The 19,398-nt window shown below is 42.3% G+C and overlaps 1 protein-coding gene across 11 annotated transcripts in view; it reads left to right on the forward strand.

Annotated features, from left to right (window-relative positions):
• Nucleotides 1–19,398, forward strand: part of KCNJ16 (potassium inwardly rectifying channel subfamily J member 16) — a 56,942-nt gene that overhangs the window by 32,283 nt on the left and 5,261 nt on the right. For 2 of the 11 annotated variants that reach the window (XM_086687895.1, XM_086687896.1), the window contains exon 1: nucleotides 3,273–3,593. The exons of 8 other annotated variants lie outside the window; for them this stretch is intronic. The gene's annotated coding sequence lies outside the window, so the exon portion shown is untranslated. Of the gene's footprint in view, nucleotides 1–3,272; nucleotides 3,594–19,398 lie in introns of those variants that run through there. One more of the 11 variants, XM_086687887.1, reaches the window with a different exon arrangement.

Here is a 19,398-nt window from a genome sequence, read left to right on the forward strand (position 1 = left end):
TAGTGGGTTAATAGCTAAGCTCAGCATAGCATCTCAAATGGCTCCACTCCAACGAACATAGTTCTTGTTCTCAGCCTTGAGAAAACCCCAGCCAATTGCAGCTTTGTAATGAGGAAGGCAGACTACTGTTGCAATATTGGAGGTAGTCCGGGCAATCTTCACCAGCCTCGACCTGCTTCTGACATGGTTTTCTCACCAGCAATATGGAACCTTTTGGCTCTCAGACATCTGCATTCCATCCCCGGGCCTCACCTCTCTGATGAGCCCAATCTCTGCAGGGCAGCTAGGCAGGGGAGGTCAAGGAAGATATGTGGGGCTGGCGTGGGGGGCAATGAGGGTCAACAAGAGAGAGATGGGGCCAGGACATTCTTTTGTGTATACATAGTTTAATAAAGGCGAATCAATATTTCACATGTCGATCTCTTAAAATCAAAACATCTGCCTCTCTCAACGTCACAGTGGCTGCTTCGAATCAGCCGAGGCAAAGCTCCTAGTCTGTCCAAGTATAAGCTTCAGGTGAAAACTGCTGGCATTTATAGGACGCCTACTGTTTTACAATGCTATCTGATTTAATTCTCTTAATCACCCTTTTTAAAGCGACGGGGATCAAAGAGGTAAAATCACTGCTCTTAATTTAGCTAGGTACATGAGATGAGATTCAAAGAGAAATCAGTCTGACTCCACAACTCAAATCTAAATGATTAAGGCAAAGACGCTATTTTGTTTGCATTGTATGAGTAATATATCTAGAATGATAGGTTATGATAAGAACCTGATAAGGTCCTTCTGAGACCAGACCATCAAAACCCGAATTTGATTCACCTACAAGAGATGGTCTGCCCAACCTCACAGTGGGACTAAGGGGCACCCTGGAACACAAGAGTAAATTGATCCAGGAGCAACTCTGGCCCTTGGAAACTTCCCTGTCAGCTGTTAACCTGGGTTTTCTTTAAATTTTTGCTAAGAAAAATCCATGATCCAGCCTGAGTTTGAGTTTTTGTTTGTTTGTTTGTTTGTTTGTTTTTAAGTTTAGGGCATACACAGAAATACAAAATGAAACTAGGGACGCCCGGGTGGCTCAGTTGGTTAAGCATCCAACTCTTGATTTTGGCTCAGATCATGATCTCACGGTTTGTGGGACTGAGCCCCTCATCAGTCTCTGTGCTGACTGCACAAAGCCTACTTGGGATTCTCTCTGTCTCCGCCCCTCCCCTGCACATGCACACGCGCACTCTCTCTCTCCCTCTCTCTCGCACTCTCTCAAAGTAAATAAATAAACATTAGAAAACACAATGAAAATAAAAACAGCTAAAATAAAAAAGTCAGTGCATGAACAAAAAACATGGGTATGATCTTTCCTATTGTCATGACAATATGGCTTATAATAACTGAAACAAATTAGAAGACTCAAGTGTCTTTACTCTAATGGGATGATGAGGTCTTTCTGACACTTTATTTTTCATCTTCTTGGGCAGTCTTTCACCACCATTCATCTCATAGTATTGTAGTAGAGGTTATTAACTAGTTAATGAAAAATAACATAACAGCAAATCTTTAAATCTTCGTGAACAAAAGAGACCCTCAGAGTTATGTAATTGAACCTCCCAACAAATTCAGGAAATGTCTATATATTCTTCAAGCTGATCATCCAAATGCAAGTCCTAATTTTCATTCAATTTTTAGAGATACTAACAATAAACATATTCTTCTTGGGGCGCCTGGGTGGCTCAGTCAGTTAAGCGTCTGACTTTTAATTTACACTCAAGTCATGATCTCACGATTGGTGGGATCAAAGCCCCCCATTGTGCTCTGTGCTGACAGGCAGAGCCTGCTTGGGATTCTCTCTCTCTCTCTCTCTCTCTCTTTCTCTCTCTCTCTCTCTCCCCGCCCCGCTCTGCTTCCCTCCCCTGCTCTCTCTTTCTCTCGCTCTCTCTCTCGAAATAAATAAATAAACACTAAAAATGTTGTGAATATTAAACCTGCTTCCCTATAAATCTCAACCCAGATCCCCCTCCAACCCCCTGGGGTTTCACACAGCCAGCTCCTTTCTTTCCTGATGGATAGAGATGTCCCATCTCTGCATTCAAGCCTATGAAGTACTAGGAGCAGGGACATGTTGAAATGGTCTCAGCACATCTGCTTCACAGTAAAGGGGGTGTAGTTGGTACTCGGCAAAGGTTCTGAACATGCAAGTGTATATTTTCTCTGATATTTTCTTCTCCTTCACTTCTTCCTGTGCTCCACTTCTTCAGCATGATAGTGACTTCTCTTAAAAAGCAAGATATCCAGAGTCAAACATGACACTGCAGAAGGGGAGTATCTCCAAGTGAACAAACGTTTGCAATTTTTGCCGGGAATTCTGTGTAGATGAAAAACTTTTTTGTTGAATCTTTGCCTTGATTTTCTGGGAAAGATATACTTTTAAGCTCGTTTATGCTTTCCTACTGCTCATCTTTGCTGGCTTCTGGGCTTGAGATTGATCAGCTTTGAGGGAAATCATTTGCCTAAGTTTCCCTGCTGTCAATGACTCCAATCCCTAGAGCTAAGGGCATTGACCTTACATGCGGGCCCCTCTGCTTCCCATCTTGAAACGGGTCGATCTGCAGAGCACCCAAGTGGCTCTAAAACACACCTAATGGGACGTAGCCTGTACCTCTTGCAGTTGGCTCTGCTCTGAACCTGTGCCCAGTCGTTGTGACTGAATTTTCTCTTTTTTCCCCGAGATGAGGTCCAAAGACCTACTTCATCCTGATTCTAACAGTTCCTCCTCTCATTAAGGCTTAAAACTTAAAAATTTAAAATTAAAAACTTAAAAATTTCTTGTATTTATTTTTCCTCCCCCCAGCATTTACTCTCTGTGTGACCCTGACTAAATCTACCCACCAAGTTAAGCTTCAGTTCCGCATCCTGAAAATGGGAATGACGCTGATCACTGGTTGTCAGAATTTGGGGGAAAATTAGATTCATGGACATAAAGTGCCTAGCACTTAAGATGTGTCTCCTTTCAGGCTCAGGATTGTATCTGGCCCTTATCTGTTCTCAATCTGGAGCCCAGATCTAGCTCCACACCTAGAGCCAAATTATCCTTTCATGTGGAGTGTTCACCTGTCTGAGTATGTACATGATGCCTGTTCTCATTTCTCTTCAATTCACTACCTCTGTTTTTTCCCTTCCTTATTGTCCCTTGGCTTCTCACTGGGTGTCTGTTAAGCTGATTAACTGTAACTCTTTTCTCTCTTTACTGTCTTCCAGCAGCTCAGCTGAACTTCTCTTCTTCTGCAATTGCATCACTAGGCTTGCTTCCAAGCACACCCAGTGTCCCCCCACTCCTTAGCTTTGACCTTAGGAGTCTGGCCATTATACTGGGTATATCTGCATATATCAGATTTGATACTTAGAAAGACATTGCCATCTTCTCCCTACATAAATGTTCACAGCCATTTGGGGCGACCCTCTCAGCTTCCTGGGCCCACGTGCTGAGAGCAAGAAGCTATGACCGCCTGTTCCACAATCCGCTGCTTGCTCGGCCTTGGCTGACACTCTCGAGACTGGAAGACGCGGAACATGCTGTCATTCACTTGCGATGTTACCAGGTACCTCTCCACAGTGAAAGGCACTAACTACTTCTACCTAAAACATTCTGGACTGTAATGGCAATATACTCTTTACCCTTGTGGAGTATTTTTTGCAATGACCATGGAAACGTGTCTTTTCCCAATCCCAATTTTAGATGGTTTTGCGTTCTTTTATGAGATGGTCAGTCAGGTGTGGCCACAAGAGCAGATGGCATTGAGGCTGAGGGAAACAGTTTGTGACACTCACAGGCCCTCAAAACAGGAGGCACAGCACACTGCACGGGGCCACGTGGGAAAGACACCAGGGTGATCGGAAGACAGGAGTGATAGGAAGATCTGATCCATGACCTTTATAGGGGTTTGAGTGGAAAAGGCAAGGCAGGACAGGCCAAAGAGTTTTGCATTGGCTAATTTAAATAATTTTGGTGGGCTTTGGGCTATGGGAGCGGTCCTTAGCTGCTCGATACCTGGTCCTGGGATGGCTAAGGCAGAAGAATATTGCCTCCTTGGGTCTACGGGACAGATGGAGGAGATAGGGCTCTGCATTAGTTAGTTTTTATATCAGAAGCATGTTCCAGGCTGGGTCCCTCGCTATCTCTAAGAATTGGCTAACCCTGGGAGGGTCAGTCTCTCCCCCAGCTGGAATGTTGTGTTTTTGTTTTTGTTTTTGTTTCTTTTCTTTTTAGGATGTCCAGATATCAAATACACAGACCATTTAAAAAATATTTACAATACGTACTCTCATCTCTCTGATGTGACCTGACAAATAGACTGTCCTCAGTCATTGGTTATGGCATGAATTTCTCTTTGTTTTACTGTTGCCGGGCTACCACTGACAAAAAGCCCCTTGTGTTTTGGGTCCCTCTTCCCTACACCCACCTCCCCATATCCAATAATCACCATTACTAGATGAGAAGGTAGATTTTTGATCACAGTTTGAGAGTGACCTTGAGGAGAGCAGGCCCATGTTCTGTCTCCCCCTGTGGAAAATGGCCTTTGCCCAACTTACGGATTCATGAACAATCTAGAGCATGGGTGGAGGGGACGGGTGGGGGTGTGGATTTTCTAGCTCACAGATCAGGAACCAGACTGACACACACGCGCTCTCTCTCCAGCACTGAGTCTTTATGATTAGAACTGGTCCCTCTGTAAGAGTCAAGCTACTGGCCGCACAAGGAATTCATCCCAAAATAAGTCTGTGTTCTTTGGATCCAAGCAGTAGGAAGCTTTATCCTTGCTGCTTTCCTCAGGATGCTCGGTGACATCATCCACACTGGATTGTTTTTCCCTTTGTGTGCAAACACTGGCTGCATTCCAAAGGGCGTCCAAAGCCAACAAGCCTTCCCTCAAGCCCACCCATTGGCTGTGTAATCTCACAATTGGAAACATTCCTCTCCATGAAAAGGCAGCGCCCAATAAGCCCTCATTGACAGCATTCCCCAACACCCCCAACCCAGCTCTGAGTTTCCTTTGGCCTCTTTCCTTGCTGACACTTCCTAATGGCTCAATTAGGTGGGGTTTTGCTGGTTGAAAGTCACTTATGGTTGTGTATACTGGTGTGCACATCAACGACTGCTCTTATCAGTAGAGTGGGTAGATATATCTCAAGAAAGCTTGAAAACAACCACTGATGCTGAAATTATTTCCCTACAACCCTGGTGTTTGGAGCTACAGGAATAGCACACAATTTCCTTAATTCTAGAAGATCTGTTTCGAGCCTTAGATACAAAAATATGCATATCCAAGAGCATGACATTAACTTTTATGCACCATTTATAATCCAGTTACGGAGACTTGGGCTGAAGCCTGCTTCTTTAGCAGACAACTTCATTTCTCTAAGCCTTAGTTTGTTAACTCGCAAAACATAAAAGATATAGTAAAACTTGCTTTTCAGGATTGCTATTAGGATTAGGGGAGAGGGACACAGCATTGAGGCTTCATTCAGCATTGAGCTGAAAAGAGTGGAAGGAAGATGTGACTACAAGTAGAAGCAGGGAGCACATAGAGAGACATTGACTGGCATCACAGATTGCCTGTGGGTGGGATCTTCAAGGTTGCACCGCACTAAGCTCCTTGGTGGTAATTCTTTGACTTCCTGGCTATTGCTCTTTAGATTGTGGAGATTTTTATTAGCGCTGTTCTATTGAACTGACAGTAAAAGCTCCTTGGGGAAAGGGACTAGGGAAATATGCCCACAGGCAAGGTCACAAATCCTAATGTGTTGTTTCCCTGCAAGGAGTGTTCTTTGGTTCAAATGACCACTATAGAGGTCATGAACAGCACGGCTGGGGAGAGGAAGTGGGGATCTGTTTTGCTTAATGGCACATGCATAGATAGTGTGTTGCCAAGCCAAGCCTGGTACCAGGAACCCAAGAACACAAGTGCAAGTTCTAGGTTGGTGGTGCTGGAGAGGAAGAGGTGGAGTCTTTGGTTTTCACAACATTTCAGTGCCATTTGGTCAAATATGAATGATTAACAGGACAAATATTCCCTCAGCTTGTTATGTTTCCGTTCTTAAATGCTTGTGGATATGGAAGCTGGCACGGACATTTTCCTAAGTTGTTGAAAATCTGTCTTTGAGGATGGGTTTGTCGTTTTTTTTTTTTTTTGTTGTTGTTGTTGTTCAATGAGGGCATCCAATCTATCTTTCTACTGGAAAGTTACATAAAATTTGGAAGTTCAGATGCCAACGATGTTTACATTTCTCGGTTAAAAAGCCAGTATTTCTTCCTCTGCTCCTAAACTCTATGAATGGAAAAAGCTATTTTAGTTCATAGCATATTCTTTCCATTAAGATTTTAAACTTCTGCAGCATTGCCAAGGCTCATCTGTTGAATGAGTTTTTCAGAAATGTTATCTACCAGACATGGGTGCAAAGTGGCATTTTTATAAAGTTGAAGCAAAAGGTAATCACATTACCAGAGAAAGCGTTCTTTTCCATCCCCTCCTCCAATCAGTCTCAAATAAAGGGAGGCCGTGTCGGCTACCGTTACAATGGTATGAATAATTTTTAATAAAATCAGTAGCTAAAAATTGTTGAACTTTCAAAATATATTGGAAACCTTTTCACATATAGCTATGCTGTGTACATTCTTGGCTCAGAATGAATTTTGATTTGGATGTGGGAAATCTATTTGTTCAAGCCAAGCACCACTTAAATTTCCATAGGCAGATTATCTGCTGGATGAATTAGCCCAAGAAATTAAAAATAAAAATTCCTAAACTGCCTTTTGCTCAACTGCCCAGAATGTTCCCCTTGATTACATCCTGCCTGTCTGATAGCTTGAATCCAGGGAACAGAAAAATCATTTTAATAGCCTGCAAAGTACCGAAATGGGGCATTCTTTCCAAAGCATATGATTTATTCCAAGCCAAATGCAAATCGATTTCTCATTGCTTTCCTTCTGTGGCTTATCTATAGCACCATCTTCCTTCATTAGCCTACAAAATCAAGAACTGACCACCAAAGCAGAATGCTGGGGAAGCACCTCTGCACCTTAAATGGTAGGAAAGGTCTCAAACCCAACCACTTTTCTTTTGCAGCTACAGCATCATGTCATGTCGTTACTAATCTACCACAGATGCCTCCACTCTCCAGCGGGTTGTCTTGACAAAATGTCTGTGGTATACTTGGCAAGATGGAGCTCCTCCAGGGCAGTGATAGTCTTCATAATCCTCAGTGATAGCTCACACAATGCCTCAGATTAGTTAAATGTTAATCGAATCGAAGAATACACAAAGGCTGTTTCCACGATCTTTTCTAGCTCACTGTAGGCATTGATATATTTAGCCAAGTGAAACAGTCTCTTACAATGAAGGCTTAAAAAGTTTGCCATGAGGTTGAGGGGAAAAAACGTCCCTGTCTGCCTCACACTAAACTCCCTAGTGTCCATCACAATGAATACACTGAGAATAGTATCACTTTTCCTTTTTAAGAGAAGTATTGCTAATTTGGGTCACCTCTGTTTGTATAGGCATTCATAGATAACAGCATCAAACGTTCCAGCTTCATTCTGCTTCTATACCACTGCCGTGGAGGCAGGACTATAACCGATGGAGAAAATATAGAAGATGAAATGCATGAAAATTTGAGAGTCTGTCAGAGGCACTGATTTCCATCAGCTACTTAAGTCGTTTATTATCGGTAGTAAGTGGCAATGCTTTTTTGCCAAGTGCCCTTGAAAAGGCTAATAAAGCTAATCTCGTGTGATAGACGACACATGGCTTAAGGTATTACCTCAATTGGCTATCTATCTGGATCTTCCCAGGGAGATCTTTTGTCCTGTATTTTAAAGGCCTTCCCAATTTATCGGCATCCACAAGGGACAATGGAAATTAAGATACGAACCAGTAACAGTTGCCTTATGTTTCTCCCCAACGAAGATGTCCTGAGTTTTCATTTTGACCGCTTAAAGTGGAAACTCAATCATTTAAAGGTTAAAGTTGTAGACACTCTCCAGGGAGTTCCTGGTCTACTAGCAAAATCACATGTGTGACTTCAGTGATCCCCAGCAGATTGAATAGGTTAATAAATAGATTCTCTGTAAATTTCCAAAGAGGGCAATTTGCAGGCAGTTCTCACAAAATTGGAAAATACCAACAGAGTGATAGGACCGGGTGTTCTGTTGGAATACCAGAAACACCAAACTCGAAGAAGGTCAAAAGTCATGGCACATATGTTTTCCATAGATTACATTTGTTTTGGAATGCACCGTTAAGTTCCACCAAAGCTCCCGAATCAAACTATACGGGAGCTATGAAAGTTCGGTCAGAGGTGCTGGCATTTAGAAAGCAAGGTGAGTGGCTAGTACATAATGACTCCTATTCTTAATGATACTTGTGGTTTTTCTGGGCAGCTCTGTCATGTCTCCCTAAAGGTGATGTCGAGACAATTAGGTGCTAGAAGGCAACTTTCAAACAAGCCTGGGAAATTGCCAATCTAATAGTAATTTATCATTAAAAACATGGCAGTCTCTCTCTCTCTCTCTCTCTCCTCTAGATCTATACTTGATTGAACTATAGTCATAGCTACCAGCATTGCAATTAAATATTTATTAAGTACCAGCCCCGTGAAAGGAGATTTGGGAACACAGCTTCATTTAATCTTCATAGAAGTCCTATGATTTGCATTTTTCAGATGGGCAAATCGTGGCTTGACGAGGTCGAGTCATTTATGCACAAATGCACCGTGTCACTAATGATCAAGCAGACATCTGAACTCAGTCTCAGGTCTGTCAAAACCCAGTGTCTCAATTCTTGAAACATTAAGGTGGTAGATCTCTATCTTGAGGATGTAGAAGGATCAAGTGGCGATGGGGAGGGGGGAGGGAAGGGAATCCAAATGATTGGGGTGAAGCCCAAGACTCTGAAGGTGTAAGGTGCTCCCCCAGGTCTGTGCAAGCTGGGTGGTGGTAGATTACACTTGCAGAAAGACTCTGTGTTGTACTGCTGGCCGACGTGTCTTAATGAGGTTTTGGAGTTCACGAAAATGAATTCTTAAGCACTGGCCAGGGCTGTCTAGTTAGGCAAATCTACATCATAAATACCTAACTGCCCTTCTCAAATTCATCCATTTCCAAGGACCGTTTCCTTGGGTCTTAAAATCTAACAACATGGGCCTTAAAGTAGTAAAGTTGCAAAATAGCACAACTTTTAACATTTTCTTTCCAAAGTTATTGAAAATATTAAGATAAAAGAGAGATGCCTAAAACAGACTTTGGTATCCCAAGCCAAGAAATGAAGGTATTAACGGTTTAATATGTTTGGGAATGGGGAAGGGAGAAAAGGGGGCAGTGAGAGGGAGGATTGTATTTGATGCCTGTTTAATTTTACCTCTGCTTTATGTATCCCTGATTTGTTACCAACTGCTTTCATGATTTCTGCAATCAGTCTCCAGTGGCCAAATCTGACCCGACTCCCTCTCCATCCCCCCTCCTTGTTTTAAATGAGATCTGGTTTTACTTAGATGAATTAAATGTCACTATATTTGTTTCTGTGAATTGTTCCAGCAAAAATTACAGCATCAATGTCTGACTTTAAACGTCTGTAGGACTGTCTGCCTCCCTGGGCTATTTATAGCTGCCTTTTAAAGGCCCTAATAAATGCTTTTAGATTGCTATTGGTTTGCTTTCCCTTTGTGAAGCCTCAGAATTGATACACTTCAAACTACCAACTGAAAACACCTATTTCTCTTTTCTTTTCTTTTTCTTTCTTTCTTTCTTTTTTTTTTTTTGGTTAAAGTAATGTGTGTTCCCTGTAAAATGTAAATAAGCAAATAGAAGAAACAGAAGGAGAAAAAATAATCCTACCAAACAGAGAGGGCCACAATTAACATTTTGTTGCATATCATACTGTCTGTTCTCTGTTTTAAATATATTTAAATATATATATATATGTGTGTGTATATATACACACACACACATATATATATATAAAATACTATCATACAAGCTGTTTTACAGCCCTGGATTTTTTTTTTTTAAGCCCTGTTTTATTTTTTCTACCAGACAATATGTTTCACATTTTTTTCTGTCATTCTCTTCCATCGCTTTTAATGGGCACATTAAAAGTAACTAGTAGTGTTATGATTGTACCATAACCTATGAAACAATCCCACATTTATTAGATGGTGAGACCCTGGCCAAAATTTGCTACTACAAATAGTTGTACAAATTAGCCATGTCTCTATGCTCACCCATGATCATTTCTTTAGGATATACTGGTACAGATGGAGTTTCTGGATCAGTGGCTGCATGAAATTCGTAGACTATTGTCGCGTCATGCCAACTTACCTCCAGAAATAGTTCAAATTAAATATATAATATATATTATATTTGGACATATCTTTAAAATGACAGTATAATGACAGGCATCCGTGTTAGGGGAACCACATTTCTAATAATTCAATCATGGCTTTAACAAATGTTATTAAACACTTTTTAGTGCCAAGCTGGATTTCTTTTTTTTTTTTTTTTTTCCCCGACTCCAGAGTTCCAGAGTTCTGCAGCATAGCTGCGGGCATTATCATACTGAAATCCGCAGTTCTAGGGAAGCTGCTAACCTAAATAAACAGTGTGATTTTTTTTTTTTTTTTAAACCATGTGTGAACTGGCAGCTAGGACAGGGGAGAGGCAAGGTAAGTGGAAGGAACTGAGAGCTGATGTTTGCAGAATTACCAGCGCTGATGGTCTACACTTCTAAGAAGGCTGATTCTTTTACTAGAACTAAAATCTCCTTAAGGATAGTATATTGTTCAATTAGTTATTAGTTCATTCCTTCGATGTATAACTGGTGTATTAGTTCATTCCTTCGATGTATAATTGGTGAATACCTACCTGCCACACGTTACTCTAGCTGCTGGGGATACAGGGGCGAAGAAGACAAGAGAATCTTTTTTCATGGAGCTTACAGTCTATTCCATGGGGCAATCCAGCCAACAAACATGTAATCCATCACTGGTGGCGAGTGTTTTGACATGAAAATCATGCTAACGATACAAAAAAGAATGATGTGGGGGAGGATTTTAGTTCACATCCTCATCAGATACGGCCCCTCTGAAAAGGTGACATTAAAGATGAGACTTCAGTGATGATAAATAAGAAGTCACACAGGCAGAAAAGGATGTACAAAGGCCCTGAGGCAGAGCATCCTTGGGTGTTAGAGTGGAACTTGGCAGACTTTTTCTGTAACGAGTCAGATAATAAAAATATTGGCTCCGTGAATCATGTGTGTCTCTTGCAGCTACTCAAGTCGGCAGTGGTAGCATGACACTAAGTAGCTGTAGACAATTTTACAAACAATGGTCTGAATGTGTTCCAATAAAATTTTATGAAAGCGAGAGGTGAGCCCGATTTGGCCCTTAGACTATAACTTGTGGACCTTTGTGTCAGTGAAAGAGGGAGACACGGTGATGTTAGAGAGTGAACAGTAGGAAGGAGAATGGTAGGAAGTAATTTCAAGAGGTGGGCAGAGTCAGAGGTATATGCTGTGTATATAACACAGATTGTGCAAACTACTCTAATTGCAATGGGAAGACTGGAAAGGTGCTGGAGGGTTTTAAGCAGGGGAGTGAGATGTTTTGGTTTTATTTTCAAAAAGAGTAGATTAAAGTGCAAGGGCAGGCAGAGAAGATCTCTTAGTGGTCCACTGAAGATATGGTGGTTTGGACTACCAGGAGATCTGATTAGATTTAAGATCTACTTTGTTCTTTCTTTAAGTTTATTTATTTATTTTGAGAGAGAGAGAGGGAGCACGTGCAAGAGAGAGTGGGAGAGGGGAAGAAGAACTTTACTGAAGAAGGTAAGAGAGAGAGAGAGTGGGAGAGAGAGTGGGAGAGCATGTGCAAAGAGAGACACGGAGAGAGAGAATCTCAAGCAGACCCTGTACTGTCACCATGGGGCTGACACTGAACTCAACCCCATGACCTTAAGATCATGACCTGAGCCGAAATCAAGAGTCAGTCACTTAACTGACTAAGCCACACAGGCACCCCAAGATCTATTTTGGAGGTGAGCCCATAGGACTTGCTGCTGGTTTATGTGATAGGAGTAAGGGAGACTGATTAGACCATACTCTTGCCTCTTTGTATGAAAAGAGAAAACCCGATATGAGCCAAAGCAAGAAGCAAAGCAAAATGAGCATCTTACCTGGGGGACCGTCTCACTAGGAGTTGCGACTTGTACCCTTCCGTAGAGAAACTTAGACGTGCCACCTCACCGCTGGCTTCTTGACTCCCTGAAGTTGCCTCAAATAATAGGGTCCAGTACCCTTGTATCAATCGCTTCCTCAAGAGTCAAAGACTTGTTTGTGAAGTTCTGATTGGTCACTCCAGGGTCATGTGACTCTGCTCCAGGTGCTGGTAAAGAAACCCTGTGGTGATAAGTGGCTTTGCCACTTCCACTGGCAGCGTCCTAATCCTGACCACCGTCACCTCTTACTTGATCATTGAAATACTTTCCTGGTTTACTCCCCATGCCTGCTTTTAAATTTCTCCAGCCAATTTTCCATTGGACAGCCAGAGTGGTCTTTTTTTTTTTTTAATTTTTTTTTTTTAACGTTTATTTATTTTTGAGACAGAGAGAGACAGAGCATGAACGGGGGAGGGGCAGAGAGAGAGGGAGACACAGAATCCGAAGCAGGCTCCAGGCTCTGAGCCATCAGCCCAGAGCCTGACGCGGGGCTCGAACTCACGGACCGCGAGATCGTGACCTGAGCTGAAGTCGGACGCTTAACCAACTGAGCCACCCAGGCGCCCCAGAGTGGTCTTTTTAAAAATAGAAACTTATTATGCTGTACTGTTAGTTAAGATACTTCAATCACTTTCATTTCCAGCTTCAGCTCCCTCTCTCCTTGATTTCAGTTCTTTGGAAAGCATGCCCTGTGCATCCTTGAGTCACAGAGTCTTTGCAAATGCTGTTCCTCTGCCTGGAAAACTCTTTTTCTCCTTCTTCTTATTTAGTCGTATTCATTTTTTCATATTGTAGTTCAGATATCCATCTATCCCAGAGTAGATAAAGACCCAGTATTGTAAGCTATTATAAGAAACAGAGGAGAAATAGGCATTCAAATTAAGGGGTAAACAGAGACTATAAATAAAGACAGCTTCCAAGATGCTAACCATTGTGATCTTTTACATTATGCCATTTTTTCCTTATGAAAAGCGTTTTGAGAGTCAACGATTGTCCCTGTGTTTCAAATAAAGAAAAGGAAGCTGAAAGATATCTGTAAGATGCTGATATCATGCAGCTGAGATGTGGAACCATGATCAGAATCCAAGTCTTTGATCCCCATGCTCTTGTCCTTTAACAGAGCTACTGCAGGACCATAATATGGAGCTTCGACTGGATCCGTGGTAGCAGGAGAAGGAGTATTTGATTTATATTTTAGGTTAGAACTATCACTCTGGATAAAGGTGGCAAGAGATGAGTTAGAAGGCTGTTATGTAGACCTGGTAAAACCACGTTTTTACCTGATCAGGAAAGCCTGACTTTAGCGATAAAATGCAGATGCGTTCCTGTAATGATAGGTTCTTCTGAGAACCGGTTCTTAAAATTAGCTCAGAGCAAAGGGTGCAGCAGCCAGATTACACCTGTAAATAGCAAAAGCCTTAACGACTAGATAGTGACTGTGTCTCAAACAAACAAAATACAACAGGGAACGAGGCCTGAGTCGAGAACTTTCTTACTGAAGGCCACAGGAAGGAAAAGTGAAGAGCACATCCTCACTTGGATGCCAAGTGGGCACCAAACACTCTCTGATCGCCCGGGTTAAACTGCGCCCTCTTTCCTTGCTGCGGGCCATTCTCTCTGAGTTAGTGCTTCCTTTTGCCAATCCTCAAATGCGCCTTCCGCGTAAGTGGGACTCTCACTAATTCCTAAAAAAAAAAAATGAATAAAAGACAAGACAAGAATGAAAACAATCAGCAACAAATTCCCATTGGAGACCTTTAGACGCCACTGGGGAACCTGACACAGGAAGGTTGGACTGCGTTCTCTTAAAGGGACGTAAGATCTCATGACATCCAGCTTCTGCAGCTCAAAGGAGCACCCTTCTGAGCAACCCAGGCTGGCGTCCAACCAAGACAGGGATGGGCTGATTATCACGATAAGAACAAGAGAAACCTTCAGAACTATTTTAGTAAAACATGCCCATACCTTTTAAGACAAAAAATACACATGATAACTACCTAATGGATTTCTTTAATCTGTTGACTTTGCTAAGCTTGTCAGTCTTGTTTCCTTTAGCTTGGTTGTTCAGAGGGAATAGCAGCACAATTTTTCTTTTTAAGCAATGCATTTTTATCATTGAGTTGGAAGTATGTGCATGCATGTATATGGGAGTGTGTATGTGTGTTGTGGGATAGGGGTACGTGTGCGTGCGCCTGTGTTGAGGACAAGGAGTAGGGGATTTCCCATTTGGTGACAGTTGTGAAAAGGAAAGGAATACGATCCAGTCGCTGGCGCTTTGGGAAGCTAGAAAGATGGAGAATTGGCCCCTGTAGCTCAGTAGTAGGAAACAGTGGTGCCACCCCTGAATTTAAAATAGAAGTATCTGCTGGGAGCCACATTGTCAACCCTTCGGTCAGGCAAGTGGAAAGCTCCTTGATAGGGTCAAGCAGATGTTCTGATATTCTGATATTCTGATATTGAGTCTTCACAAGATTCACATTCAAACAATAATTATCTAGTAATTACCATGAGGTTGGCACAGTGAAATATGGCTTCCCATTCACTATCTTGATCAAACTCACAATAATTCAGTCACATAGGTGTTCTTATCCCCGTATCATGCACGAGGGCACTGAGGTTCTGAGAAAAGTTACTTTCATGAACCACTCCAGATACTGGGGACAGACCTGGAATTGGAAGTCTGTCTCTCAATTCAGGATTTCTCTACAAGACCAAAAAACATTCTATTTCAGACTATTGCTTATTAAGATCATTCATTTTTAAGGCAGAATAATTTGGAATTATAATTCTTCTTTTTAATTTTTTTTAAAGTTTATTTATTTTTGTTTAATTTTTTAACGTTTATTCATTTTTTGATAGAGACAGTGAGTGGGGGAGGGGCAGAGAGAGGGGGAGACACAGAATGTGAAGCAGGCTCCAGGCTCTGAGCTGTCAGCACAGAGTCCGACACGGGGCTCGAACTCACGGACCGTGAGATCATGACCTGAGCCGAAGTCGGACGCTCAACCGACTGAGCCATCCAGGAGCCCCTAAAATTTATTTATTTATTTTGAGAGAGGGAGAGAGCATGTGCAGGGGAGGGACACAGAGGGAGAGAGAGAGAGAATCCCAAGTAGGCTCCTCATTGTCAGCTTGGAACCTGACATGGGGCTCAAACTCACAAACGGCAAGATCATGACCTGAGCCGAAACCGAGAGTCAGATGCCTAACCAACTGAGCTACCGAGGCAGCCCTGCAGTTACAATTCTTACTGCTTTTGTATGATCTTGACATCCAGAAAATGGGGAAACATAATTCCAGACTTTCCTACTTCTTTACAAAACAGAGCATCATTTTTGGATATGGCAGATTTATGATTAGGTTGTAGATATTACATAAGAAAAAAAATGGGCTAGAAAGAGGCCGTCCAGATAAAGTTACCAGCAATGTTGTAACACCTGGTTTCTGTTTCTCCCTCCCAGCTCCAGGATTCAGTCCGGTTGTTTGCTCGTAGCATAGCAGAACCCCCTTTCCTGTCTTAAACTGGCACAAGACTTTCTTAAATTGATTCAGGAGAGATTGTAGAGTGCTATCAGGAAAGAGGTAAAGTCTTTCATCACTGAGAAGTTGGAAGGCAGAAGTTTGAACAGAGAGGTTAAAGGCTGGAGTTCAATCCGAGACCTGCTCTGGGGATGATAGCAGCTGAGGAGAAACAGGAGAAGGCCATGGAATGTCAACAAAGGAGAAACTGTTTGAAATTTGGGAGACAGGGAGTATTTGGAGAAGTCTGGGCAGTATCTAGTGGGTTCTGGGCGAAGCAGGTGTTCAGTGGCTGAATGAAGAGCTCCACCTAATTGTGTCTGAATGTCTTTGGAGGATTCCAGGCAAGACAAGGCTCTAGCATAATTCCAAGGCAATAAATTATGGAATAGGTTTTGAGCAAAATAACCTAACTGGTTTGGGTTCTGTCCTATCCCATGAACTCCGTCCTTCTTTCCTCCTCAGCGGCCAGGGCCCACCCACAAGTGCCTTCTGACCACAGGTTCTTGCTCTGGCCCCCTTCACACGCCACAGAGCTGCCCTCAAGGCAGTCTCTAAAGACAATGACCTGCACACAGAATCTAGGCCACCCTTCCTACTCTCTGCCTCATCAGCTCTCATGTGTCCACTAAACTTTATCTCATCTAATAGTCGCCAGGAAAGTAACTTGATTACCGATGACCTCGCGTAAATGGTGTACGTGCTCGAGAAGGTACTTGTTAATATCAAAGGCCAGGGGCATTAATAATTGAATTTCGCCAGAGATATTTAGAACATTCTCTGTGGCATATCTCAAATTATACAATGACAATTCATATCACTATTAAAATATTTTTATTAAGTAGATGCTAAAGGTAAGATTGAATTTTAGTTTATTTTTTTTAATTAATTAATTTTATTTTTTTTTAATTTTCTTTGTTTATTTTTGAGAGAGACAGAGCATGAGTGGGGGAGGGGCAGAGAGAGAGAGGGAGACACAGAATCTGAAGCAGGCTCTAGGCTCCGAGCTATCAGCACAGAGCCCGACGCAGGGCTCAAACCCACGAACAGTGCGATCATGACTTGAGCCGAAGGTGGATGCTTAACCAACTGAGCCACCCAGGAGCCCCTTTAATTTACTTTTCTAATGTTTATTTATTTTTGAGAAAGAGGGAGATAGAGCATGAGTGGGGGAGGGGCAGAGAGCAAGGGAGACACAGAATCCAAAGCAGGCTCCAGGCGTCGAGCTGTCAGCACAGAGCCTGACACGGGGCTTGAACTCCCAAGCTGTGAGATCATGACCTGAGCTGAAGTCAGACGCTGAACCGACTGAGCCACCCAGGCGCCCCTGAATTTTATTTTCAAAGTGACATGGGGTTAGAAAGTTTTAACCATTTTGTTGCATTGTCACCGTGCTGAGGAAAAGTTTAAGTGTGAAGAACTATCAATGAGAGCAGTCTGCTTGGTAGATAGCTGAATTTGAGAGACTGGCAAAATGGCAGAGGGATTCCTTCACAATGGGTGCATCTGACTGAGGTCCTTCTGCGTATCAAGAAATGGGGTCAGATAGGGAGGATGCTTACTTGTGCTGTTGCAAATACTCCCTGTCATGTGGATAGCCCATTTGAAATTTGCTAAATCAGTAATGGTTTCTCCCCGAATTCGTATAAAGATCTAGAATACTAAGGGCTAAAAGCAGATTCCCCTCATCAAAGTAAATTACAACTTTTTTTTTTTTTTTTTTTTTTTTTTTTTTTTTATGTCTGAACGTAACACGATGAGTGGGGTTTGAAAACAGTCGCTGTCAGGATCGGGTCTGCTGACCCCTAGAACTTTCTCTGGGTCGTCTCTGTGGTGTGGAGAAAATTGTAATGACTTCGACAGCATTCTCAGGAAACAGCCCAGCATCCTGACCTGCCTTGCCTCTTAACTCTAGCTGCTCCTATAGGAGAACTCCGTTCACGACAAAGAAATTGCAGTGTTTTTTTTTTTTTTCCTGCCTTTGTCATTAGTCACCTGGCAAATAATTTGAAACTGGCACCGAAGGGGGACCCCAGATTCAGCACTTCCTTTTGAACTTTATATTCCACAATTTTGTCATTACAGTGCTCAAATTCCCATTTTTAATAAAAAATGGAATTTCACATCCAGTGATACAGTCACCATTGGTTGCTAGAGGGCAAGAACATGCAAAAAGACATACAGAAGTAGGCACATCGCAAACGATTTTTCGTGACGGAATGGAAGGTGATGAGATGATTATGAATGCATGGAGGCATTTTGAAAGCTGGGTTTTCATCCTAAGAAACGTGCATGTTACACATAGAATGTCCAGCCAACCCACAAGTCTTAGCCTCTATTATTTAATGGTAAAAAATTGGGAAAGTGCTCAAATTAACACAACATATGAGACAAGAGATTAATAAACATTTTTGTCAAGTCATTTTGACGAAAGGTCATCCATAAAATTCTTTGTCCATTGGGTAATCTGAGAAATGGTTAAGACTCATTAAACTAGTTTGTTTATAATCTGGCATTTAGTGTAAAAGACCATCTCTTTTAGAAAACGTATCATGCACATGGTTGGCCAGTCAACGAATCAAATGCAGGCATCTAAACAGAATCTGAAGGCTTTTCTCTGGATAAGTTGGAATAAATGATCAATTCAACATGGTGGGCCACGGCAGGGGCACAGGGCACGGTGGGTTCAGGGCAGAACTCTCACAGCTGTAACTTGTCTCCCTGAAACGATTCCATTATTTAGAAATAAATTTTGCACATCATCAAATTTGCTCCCTTACGGCTTGTATTAATTGAAAATTCATTCACCGATTAGCATGCTGTTGAAGGTGTTTTTCAAATAGCTTGTTTGTAACAGTCGCTGGCACTGCTGGAATTTGAACTGCATGCCATTTCAAATAAAAACCTTTTCTTTTTTTTTCTCTTGGCAGTGGAAGAGAGCAGAGTCACACAGTAGCTCTTGATTTATGAACTGCGTTTTCTTATTCTCAGACCTCCACAGGGTGTGCGGGTCCCTTTCAAAGGAGCTGGGTTGGGGGCCTTTAACAAGGAAGCGATTCTATCTCCAAATCGACTTTTTAATTTCCAATCATACGTGCCTTTGATTAGAATTGGTCCCATTCTCATGCCTCCGGTGATCGGCTGAGAGAATGGAGACGGAGAAACCTTCGGCAGCTTTCTTCTGTTAGGAAAGTGTCACTCAGTTAACAAATCACACAGGAACCTAGGTATGCGTTGCAAACAAAATTTGTGGAAATATTTTATGTTCACCATTCCGGTAAGCATTTTGTCAGCCCTGGGTCACATCCTGAGATTAGGCAATCATCTCTCCAAAAACCCGATTGGGGATAAAGAGGGGATATTATGACTCAAAACATATCTGGAGGACAAGTGGGCAGAAGGCTCAGGCGGGGGGCATGGGGATGGACGGAGAGAAACGTGTACATGCTTTACAGGATGTTTGGGCTGAAAGCAGAGTTCATCCTCACGGTGGTCCCCGAAACAAAGTGTTTATTGTCCAGTGGGCCTGATCCCTGGAGAAGAAGAAAAATGATTCCTATTGACTGGAAGGAAATTAACTCTTTGCTCCCTTTTGCAGGGAAGGTGTTGGATAAGTA

Source organism: Puma concolor, chromosome E1 (genome assembly GCF_028749965.1).
Source record: "Puma concolor isolate L17-30 chromosome E1, mPumCon1.1.hap2, whole genome shotgun sequence".
In the NCBI taxonomy this organism is placed as follows: domain Eukaryota; kingdom Metazoa; phylum Chordata; class Mammalia; order Carnivora; family Felidae; genus Puma; species Puma concolor.